This window comes from Terrapene carolina, unplaced genomic scaffold (assembly GCF_002925995.2).
Source record: "Terrapene carolina triunguis isolate 2854851 unplaced genomic scaffold, T_m_triunguis-2.0 Scaffold212, whole genome shotgun sequence".
NCBI lineage: Eukaryota > Metazoa > Chordata > Testudines > Emydidae > Terrapene > Terrapene triunguis.
The window spans coordinates 703,186-714,262 of NW_020664563.1; the positions used below are offsets into that span (position 1 = coordinate 703,186).

At 46.6% G+C, this 11,077-nt stretch overlaps 1 protein-coding gene across 2 annotated transcripts in view; it reads left to right on the plus strand.

Annotated features, from left to right (window-relative positions):
* Positions 1 to 11,077, plus strand: part of ATF6 (activating transcription factor 6) — a 367,785-nt gene that overhangs the window by 303,380 nt on the left and 53,328 nt on the right. The window lies entirely within an intron of this gene.

An 11,077-nucleotide genomic window follows, 5' to 3' on the forward strand; every position in this document is an offset into this window, starting at 1 on the left:
TAACAAGGCTTAGCAAAACCAGAGAATAGCAGGAATGCCACCCCCAAGCATTCAAACACCATCAGTCAGGTCCCTAAATCATTATTTTAAGAAGAATATATTTTGGGAACTTTTTATTTATTTTCTGTTTTTTGGACCCTTATAATATGTCTACACAGCAACTAGAACACCCACAGCCCCTGCCAGCTGACTCAGGCTCCCAGAGCTTGGGCTGCGGGGCTGTTTCATTGCTGTGTAGACATTTGGGCTTGGGTGGAGCCCAGGCTCTAGGACCCTGCAAGAAGGGAGGGTCCCAGAGCTTGGGCTCCAGCCTGAGCCCAGAAATCTACACTGCAATGAAACAGCCCCGCAGCCTGAGCCCTGTGAGCGCAAGCTGGCTGGCACGGGCCAGCCACAAGTGTCTAATTACTGTGTAGACAGACTCTGAGGCTAGAGTCAGGTCACGTTTTCAAGCTTTGCTCTGCAGCTATGAGGGCTAGAAATGTACTTTTTTAAAACAAAAGCTGAGATTTTCACACATTATCACATATTCTCGCATAACTCCAGGAGCTGGAGCTTTAAGAAACACCCCAAATATCACAAAACTTAGACTACAACAGCAGGAGCTGGCAACACTGGAATATCCTAGCACAGTGAAAAAGAGTTCCATTTCCTTCTGAAACTACAGGGGATATTTAGAGATACAGAGTATAACTACCAGAATTGGAGCAGTTTACCTTTGATCTTACATCCTTAGATTCTTTAAGGACCACATTCACTTTCCTGCACCGTGCTCGGGGATTGAATTGTTGAACACTTGCAATATCCCCTAGGGTTGTGTCTGGAAGCAGGTGGCAGACACTAGAGTGGCTTAAAGAGTAGCAGGATCTGATTAGACATTCCATTTTATAGGGAAAATAGCTTATAAATGTTTCATGATGTGTGTCGTATTCTAACTGTGATTCTGACTGTTTTGTGAGGTCAGTGGCTTGATAAATATGATTATTACAGGGATCCTTTAGCCCCAGAAAATCCTGAATTACTGTATTTCGAACTTATTAAAGAAAGGTATTGTCGGTGTGGATGGATTTTTGAATATTTAGGTCATCTGGCTTTTGTATCACCAGGCTGGAGAGGAGATCTTGTCTTTCCAGGCTGTTATTTTTCCGGTGGCCATGCCAGCTCTGTCAGCTTTGCATCGTCTATTGAAATTGTCATTTCATCCACGTGTATATCTTGGCCTGAGCCAGAGCCATCTGTTGTAGGCTAATATCTTTATTCTGCGTCTGGCTGACACTTGCAGGAACGACGCAGATGTTGGCTTTTAGGATTTGCTTTTACTACTTTTCAGTTTTATCTCATGTATTACTTCACAAATAACTAGGCTTGGAAGGATTTGATTTAAATCATTAGTCCACTAAACATTAATTTCACATGGGACAGAAATTGACCAGGGGGAAAAAAGCATTGATGGCAGTCAGCGAGGCAGCCTCCCCAGCACCTTGCACCCACAGAGATTCATTATCCTGGGCTCTGAGCCACACAGGGAGCCCTCTGCGGGCAGCCCCTCTGTCACAGCCCTGCTGACTTTCTCACCAGCTGCAAGTGCTGGGGCCATCCCTGGACTGGAGCTGCTCAGCAGTGAGAAGGCCTTCCCTGCCCCCATGGGTTCTCCTCCTGGGATGGCATTGGCTGGGGTCTCTGTTCTGGTGGGGCAGGACTGCAGCCTCTCCAGAACCTTGTGCCCAGATGTCTGAGGCCCCTCAGTGACACAGGGATCTTCCCTGCAGCCCCACTGTCAACATCTACCATCATTAAATAATTATTGTCTGTCACACACACACCCTTAATTTCCTGCAACTGTGAAAATTCAAATTGAAAAAATTCAGAAAAAATGCAAATTGATACTATCCATTGAAATTACCAAAAAAAAAAAAAAATTGCCAAGCCTACAAATAACATTTTGATTTTAGATATACGTATCTACAGAGTTAAGGTCAGAGGTGAATAATAGCTTATTTTTTCCCTTCTGGTGTGAAATTAAAAATGCTTTAGGAGTTTAGCAGAATAATGTCTTTGCCCAATGTATTACATGTTACACAGAGATACTTTTACAAATTGATGGGCAGCAGAATTGTTTTATTTAAAACAAATAAAAGGAAGTTCTTCACACAGCGCACAGTCAACCTGTGGAATTCCTTGCCTGAGGAGGTTGTGAAGGCTAGGACTATAACAGCGTTTAAAAGAGAACTAGGCCTGGTCTACACTACGAGTTTAGGTCGACTTTAGCAGCGTTAAATCGAATTAAGCCTGGACACGTCCACACGACGAAGCCCTTTCTTTCGACTTAAAGGGCACTTTAAACCGGTTTCTTTACTCCACCTCCGACGAGGGGATTAGCGCTAAAATCGGCCTTTGCGGGTCGGATTTGGGGTAGTGTGGACGGAATTCAACGTTATTGGCCTCTGGGAGCTATCCCACAGTGCTTCATTGTGACCGCTCTGGACAGCACTCTCAACTCAGATGCACTGACCAGGTAGACAGGAAAAGCCCCGCGAACTTTTGAATTTCATTTCCTGTTTGCCCAGCGTGGAGAGCACAGGTGACCATGCAGAGCTCATCAGCACAGGTAACCATGATGGAGTCCCAGGATCGCAAAAGAGCTCCAGCATGGACAGAACAGGAGGTACGGGATCTGCTCGCCATATGGGGAGACGATTCAGTGCTAGCTGAACTCTGTAGCAAAATATTAGAAAAACTGAAATGGCAAAATATTAGAAAAACTCTCAAAGGCCATGAAGGACAGAGGCCATAACAGGGATGCACAGCAGTGCCGCGTGAAAATTAAGGAGCTAAGGCAAGCCTACCACAAAGCCAGAGAGGCAAACGGAAGGTCTGGGGCAGAGCCGCAAACATGCCGCTTCTACGCAGAGCTGCATGCCATTCTAGGGGGTGCAGCCACCACTACCCCAACTGTGTGCTTTGACTCCGACAATGGAGAAACACGCAACAGGGAAGCGGGTTCGGGGTACGTGGAAGATGATGATGATGATGAAGACAATGAAGATAGCTCACAGCAAGGAAGCAGAGAAACCGGTTTCCCCAACAGCCAGGATATGTTTATCACCCTGGACCTGGAACCAGTAACCCCCGAACTCACCCAAGGCGTGCTCCCAGACCCTGAGGGCACACAAGGGACCTCTGGTGAGTGTACCTTTGTAAATATTACACATGGTTTAAAAGCAAGCGTGTTTAATGATTAATGATTAATTTGCCCTGGCAATCGCGGCCAGTACAGCTACTGGAAAAGTCTGTTAACGTGTGTGGGAATGGAGTGGAAATCCTCCAGGGACATCTCCAGAAAGCTCTCCTTCATGTACTCCCAAAGCCTTTGCAAAAGGTTTCTGGGGAGGGCTGCCTTATCCCGTCCGCCATGGTAGGACACTTTACCACGCCAGGCCGGTAGCACGTAGTCTGGAATCATTGCATAACAAAGCATGGCAACATATGGTCCCGGTGTTTGCTGGCATGCAGACAACATCCATTCCTTATCTCTCTTTGTTATCCTCAGGAGAGTGATATAATTCACTGTCACCTGGTTGAAATGGGATGATCTTATTAAGGGGACATTCAGAGGTGCCCGTTCCTGCTCAGCTGAACAGAAATGTTCCCCGCTGTTAGCCACGCGGTGGGGGGAGGGGTGAAGTGATCATCCCAGAGAATTGGGTGTGTGTGGGGGGGCCGGGGGGTAGTTGGGTTTGTGCTGCATGTTAACCCGGAAACCCCAGCCCCTCCTTTTACATTGCAAACCCATTTTAAATGGCCAACCCAATGGGTGCTTGGTATGGGAAATGAGGGCGCTGCTGTTTGAAACCATTCCCACATGTTATGAAGGTTAAAAAAGCCAAAAGACTGTGGCTTACCATGGCTGCCTGCAAGCCGAATTCTGTTGCCTGGCACTGCGTGAGTGATCTCTCACACCAAACCGGCAGGCCCTCAATATAAGAGGAAAAATGCGACCTTGTAACGAAAGCACATGTGCTGTGTAATGTGAACAGCAAAATTTAACGTGAAAGAGTGTACCCATTGTTCTCTAAAATGTGTCTTTTTAACCACCTCTCCCTTCTCCTCCACCAGCTGCAAATGTTTCTCCTTCGCAGAGGCTAGCGAAGATTAGAAGGAGAAAACGGCGGACTCGGGATGATATGTTCACGGAGCTCCAGATGTCCTCCCACGCTGAAAGAGCACAGCAGAATGCGTGGAGGCAGTCAATGTCAGAGTGCAAAAAAGCACAATATGAACAAGAGGAGAGGTGGCGGGATGAATCGCGGGATGAACAGAGCAAGTGGCGGGCTGAAAATGATAGGTGGCGTCAGCTTGCAGACAGAAGACAAGAGTTGATGCTCCGGCTGCTGGAGCATCAAACTGATATGCTCCAGCGTATGGTTGAGCTGCAGGAAAGGCAGCAGGAGCAGAGACCGCCGCTACAGCCCCTGTGTAACCAACAGCCCTCCTCCCCAAGTCCCATTGCCTCCTCACCCAGACGCCCAAGAACACGGTGGGGGGGCCTCCGGCCACCCAGTCACTCCACCCCAGATGCTTGCCCGAGCATCGGAAGGCTGGCCTTCAATAAGTGTTAAAGTTTTAAACTGCAGTGTGTCCTTTTCCTTCCCTCCTCCCCCACCCATCCCAGGCTACCTTGGCAATTATACCCCTAGTTGTGTGATGAATTAATAAAGAATGCATGAATGAGAAGTAACAATGACTTTATTGCCTCTGCAAGCGGTGCTCGAAGGGGGGAGGGGAGGGTGGGATGGTTGGTTTACAGGGAAGTAGAGTGAACCGGGGGGCAGGGGGGCGGAGGGTCCATCAAGGAGAAACAAACAGAAGTTTCACACCGTAGCCTGGCCAGTCACAAAACTAGTTTTCAAAGCTTCTCTGATGCGCACCGCGCCCTGCTGTACTCTTCTAACTGCCCTGGTGTCTGGCTGCGCGTAATCAGCGGCCAGGCGATTTGCCTCAACCTCCCACCCCTCCATAAATGTCTCCCCCTTACTCTCACAGATATTGTGGAGCGCACAGCAAGCAGCAATAACAATGGGGATATTGGTTTCGCTGAGGTCTATCTGAGTCAGTAAGCTGCGCCAGCGCGCTTTTAAATGTCCAAATGCACATTCCACCACCATTCGGCACTTGCTCAGCCTATAGTTGAACAGGTCCTGATTACTGTCCAGGCTGCCTGTGTACGGCTTCATGAGCCATGGCATTAAGGGGTAGGCTGGGTCCCCAAGGATAACGATAGGCATTTCAACATCCCCAACGGTTATTTTCTGGTCCGGGAAGAAAGTCCCTTCCTCCAGCTTTCGAAACAGACCAGAGTGCCTGAAGACGCAAGCATCATGTACCTTTCCCGGCCATCCCACGTTGATATTGGTGAAACGTCCCTTGTGATCCATCAGGGCTTGCAGCACCATTGAAAAGTACCCCTTGCGGTTTATGTACTCGGTGGCTTGGTGCTCCGGTGCCAAGATAGGGATATGGGTTCCGTCTATCGCCCCACCACAGTTTGGGAATCCCATTGCAGCAAAGCCATCCACTATGACCTGCACATTTCCCAGAGTCACTACCCTTGATATCACCAGGTCTTTGATTGCCCTGGCAACTTGGATCACAGCAGCACCCACAGTAGATTTGCCCACTCCAAATTGATTCCCGACTGACCGGTAGCTGTCTGGCGTTGCAAGCTTCCACAGGGCTATCGCCACTCGCTTCTCAACTGTGAGGGCTGCTCTCATTTTGGTATTCTGGCGCTTCAGGGCAGGGGAAAGCAAGTCACAAAGTTCCATGAAAGTGCCCTTATGCATGCGAAAGTTTCGCAGCCACTGGGAATCGTCCCACACCTGCAACACTATGCAGTCCCACCAGTCTGTGCTTGTTTCCCGGGCCCAGAATCGGCATTCCACGGCATGAACCTGCCCCAGTAACACCATGATTTGCACATTGCTGGGGCCCGTACTTTATGAGAGGTCTATGTCCATGTCAATTTCCTCATCACTCTCGTCGCCGCTCTGCAATCGCCTCCTCGGCTGATCCTGGTTTTGCTTTGGCATGTCCTGGCTCTGCATATACTCCAGGACAATGCACGTGGTGTTCATAGTGCTCATAATTGCCGCGGTGATCTGAGTGGGCTCCATGATCCCAGTGCTATGGCGTCTGGTCTGAAAAAAGGCGCAAAACTGACGGAGGGAGGGAGGGGCGACTGACGACATGGCGTACAGGTACAGGGAATTAAAATCAACAAAGGTGGCTGTGCATCAGGGAGAAACACAAACAACTGTCATACAGAATGGCCCCCCCAAAGATTGAACTCAAAACCCTGGGTTTAGCAGGCCATTGATTTCACGGAGGGAGGGGGAAGCAAATTAATACAGAACAAATCTGGTCCATCTATTTTTTACATCTTAAGCTGGCAGCAGACGGTGCAGCATGACTGATAGCCCTCTGCAGCTTCTGGGTGCTTGGCAGAAGATACTGTACTACGACTGCTAGCCATCATCGTCAAGACAGTTCAATAGGACTGCCGGCAGGACTGAGTCTCCAGGAGACAAAGCATGTCTGCCCAGGTGCCTCTGATTGAACTGGAGTACGACGATGACGGATACCAGTCGTAATACACCATCTACTGCCAAAAGGCAAGGGGCTGCTGCTGTGTAGCAATGCAGTACCACGTCTGCCGGCACCCAGATGACATATGGTGACGCTGAGCTGAGCGGGCTCCATGCTTGCCGTGGTATGTTGTCTGCACAGGTAACCCAGGTAAAAAGGCGCGAATCAATTGTCTGCCGTTGCTCTGACGGAGGGGGAGGGGCCTGACGACATGTACCCAGAACCCCCCGCGACACTGTTTTGCATCATCAGGCATTGGGATCTCAACCCAGAATTCCAATGGGCGGCGGAGACTGCGGGAACTGTGGGATAGCTACCCACAGTGCAACGCTCCGGAAGTCGACGCTAGCCTCGGTACTGTGGACGTGGTCCGCCGACTTCATGCACTTAGAGCATTTTATGTGGGGACACACACAATCGACTGTATAAAACCGATATCTATAAAACCAGCTTCTATAAATTCGACCTAATTTCGTAGTGTAGACATACCCCTAGATAAATTCATGGAGGTTAAGTTCATTAATGGCTATTAGCCAGGATGGGTAAAGAATGGTGTCCCTAGCCTCTGTTTGACACCTGGCATTGGTCACTGTCGGTAGATAGGATACTGGGCTGGATGGACCTTTGGTCTGACCCAGTATGGCCGTTCTCATGTTTCTAAATGTCTTATTTCTTTCTAATCACTCATCTTTACATTGATTTTTTGCATGGATAGGTGTTTGTGTCTTACACTTCAAATAATGATGCTGAGGGCTGCAGCAAGGGTTATGGAGACAGAGCCAACCGCTTTTTGTACGTAAGAGGCTGAACAGAGAAAATTGTCTTCCTGTCTGTTGAGGAGCATCTCTAAAGAGAGTGCTGTCTATGCCATCCTTCTCCAGGGATGCTCTTGAGACTGTGTTGACACCTTTGTGAGTTTGTCCAAGACTGCAGAAAAACATCAGCAATATCTGGGCACGTAATGTTTAACAGCCCTAAGATGGGGCAGGATGTAAAACAAGGGAAACTGGGGTCCTCAAGGCACAAGAGCAGATAAGGATATCTACCCATCCCCAAATATAAAATATAGACCTAATTTTACTGTAGGACATCTAGAGCATAGAAATGGGGTTTGCTTTAGTGGCTAGAGTATGGGACTCAGAATCAGGGCAGCTAAATTTTAATCGTAGCTCTGCCACAAACTCCCTCTGTAGCCTGGGGCAAGTAACTTTACCCCAAACTTGAGATTCCCCATCTCCACAATGGGGATAATAAATAATATTTACCTCTCCTACAGGAACATTGTGAGGACTGATTAAAGTTAATGCTGGCAAAGTGGCTTGAAGATTAAAATTGATCAGTTGCTATTATACCTCAGAAGGGAGGAGTCTGTTTTCCTCTTCATTTTTTACAACTCCAGATTTCCAATCAGATGACTAACAGCATAGGTAGCCAGAGTACAGACCAAAGGCCAAAGATAGGCTACAGGGTCTACTTGTTGCTACCCTCACCTTCAATACAGGGCTCTCTCTTTGGATCAAGATAGACCATGGCAAATCCAATGTTGACAGGGAACACATCTCCTTGTCAAAGATAAGGATGCTTACAAATCACTGGCTCCTGGCAAGTTGCAAAACATCCCTGAGTTGGGCTGAATTTGGGCTGTCCCCAACTTTCAACCTAAGAATTAGCACTGGCCAAGACTTTGGGCTTGGGGCATATTAGTCTTTCACACACCTTTCTTCTTCAAAGTCCCCGTGGGAGTGCTGTGGAGTTGTATGAAAACTCCAAAGCCTGTTTGGATGTGAGCATGCAAGTCACATGACTTTTCTCACTCTGCCATTACATTGAAAGTCTTTTTTTTTTTTCTTTGCTATGTTGTTTGGACTGTAATGATCTAAACAGCAAAGCATGTGTTTTGGTGTATTCGTGCCCAACTAGACACTGGGCACTCTGTTCTCTTCCTCTATGTTCTTCTTGGACAGAAGAGCAGGATTCTATATAATTTTTTTTGCAAGAGATTTGCTTCTGGTAGAGGCTTTATAGAAGCGGTGTGTTTTACACCTTGAACTGAACATCAGGTTTGGACATAATCTGTTCTCTTCTGGCAAATAGTTCCTTAGCCAGGGTCCCACTTGTGTTCTCTGCAGCTGATAGATGGAGCCAGGGTCTGTCCAGCTGCATCAGCGCTGTGTAATGTAGCTTTCCTGGAGAATCATGGAAGGTAAATCCTCTCTGAATTAGCTAGATTCCAATTCTACTTGTATTAGAGTCGAGATTTAGAACTCAGCTGTGAAGTAATGGAGCTAGTGGAATTTGCGCAGCTCACGTGTGAGATGTTTGCACTGGCTTCTGTTGCTGATGAGGGGCGGTTGTAGCATAAACTGGCATTGCCTGTTCTATATCTGCTCAGGGTACTGAAAGAGGTGTTCGCTGTAACCTTTCAATCCAGCATCTTTCACCAGCACTGAGATCTCTTTAGCAGAACAACAGAGGAAGCACATACTGTTGTGGGCAATGTACAAGGAAAGATGGGGTTTTGCTTTACTTCTATGCTGAATGGTCGTTTTGTATGATTATTTGCAATGGGGCTGCTGTTTATTTCTAAATATTTATCCAGCAGTCCTAGAATGATCAGATAGGGGGTCTTCTCTCATTGTATAATTCAAAATCAATAAAGGTACTATTGACAACTGGTCCATGCCTGGGGCTCATAGGATGCTACAATAATACAGACAAAAATAAAACCAAATTAAAGTGTGAATGTTTCATCAACCTTGAAATTCTTTAGCAAAAAGATAACTAGGATTCGCTGAGTTAAATCTGCTAATCAATTACTTGACTTATGTCCTCGAAGAAGCAGCTCCAGTATTCAGTAAATAATATTCAGTTTTATAACTTTCCAGGAACAATTCCTTTTGAAAAGAAAAAAAATCAAGGGCACAAAATTCAAGCACTAGTGTTTAAAAGCAATCTTCAGATTATGACACAAACACTGCCAGGAAGTTTAGACCTAACACTGACCTTATCATTAAGGCATTCCCAGGAGACATATTCTGTGTTGATTTTCACAATAGCCTTTACTGTGGAGTTGTTGGACTTTGCTGAGTTTTGTCACTATTTCAGCAATACTTGACTATGGGGTTTTAAGAATTTAGTGCAAGAGTTGACTGTTGTAGATTGAGAGCCATGGTTGTTTTTAAATAGAGTTCTTTATTGAGTTGGGGGTTTTTTTACTAGCAAGGACAGTAATCTCTTTTTCTTTTTCTTTGTGGTATCTTGCAAAATATTTCACCAATGTAACATATATCTAAGACTTAGCTTTGTATGAAGAACTCCTTAGGAGCACCCTGAAACTTACACCAAACAATTTTGCATTTGTTTAAAACAAAAATTAAGTGAATATTGTTCTCATGAAATTGAGGGGCTGATAGGGCTGCCTTGAGCAAAGCATAGTGCAGGCTTCTGAAATTCCTCCCTGCCCATGTCCCTCAGTCCTGACCCAGAGCAGTCCATGCTATTCCTGTCCTTGACCCCCTACAGAGCTGTGCCAATGAACCTCAGAGCCGCCTGCCCACTCCCCAGTTGTCTCTAATGTCATGAGAGTTTCACATTGTGGTAGGATTTGAAATGGAATGAGAACATCAGACTCACTTTCCCTTTTTACCTGTTTGAGATTTAAAGCTGGATCTTCCAAAGTTAAAGGCCACAGCACTAATCTGGTCTTAGAGACCAGTGCACAGCTTTATATGTCTCCTTCTCCTTTGTATTTAAAGCTTTCCAACTCATCCATAAGTTCTAATCCCTTCCCCACTGCATTCCCTGGTCAGTCTGACTGAAACCAGCAGGTTGCCAGGGTGTGACTTGGAGGTTTTGGCCCAAGATAGTTAGCAAATGTTTTGGTTTGGAAAAACATGAGTTTGGATTTGTATTTGAGGGCCTGGGCAGGCTTTGGTGGGTGTTTATTAATTGTCAGTTTTATTTTTTATGTTTCACACCAGAAGCTAGGTTACTAATCGTGACCAAAAGCCATTCCGTTTCTAAGGACTCTTTAATAACTGTGTAGTGAGCTGGTGTACATCACCATTAACACCCTGGCTGGTGGGGAAGCTGAGGTTTGAAGTGGAATGGAAAATTAATTCTTCTCTAAGTCTTTGAGGTGGCCCATGTAGGTCAGGGTGCTGAGGCAGTGGGGGAGATACTTGGGCTGACACTTCCTTTGCATTACCAGTTCTGGGCATAAATAGAGGTCTTCATTTTCCCAAGCAGTAAATCCATCATCATCAAAAAGAGGGAAGAAAGACTTCCCTTTTCAATTAGATGACAGATTTAACAGGATGACATAAACCAAACAGCATGGGCAGTGAAGGCTCCAGTTCAGTAAAGTACCCAGGGCCGGTGCAAGGAAGTTTCGTGTCCTAGGCAAAACTTCCACCTTGCGCCCCTCCCCCCC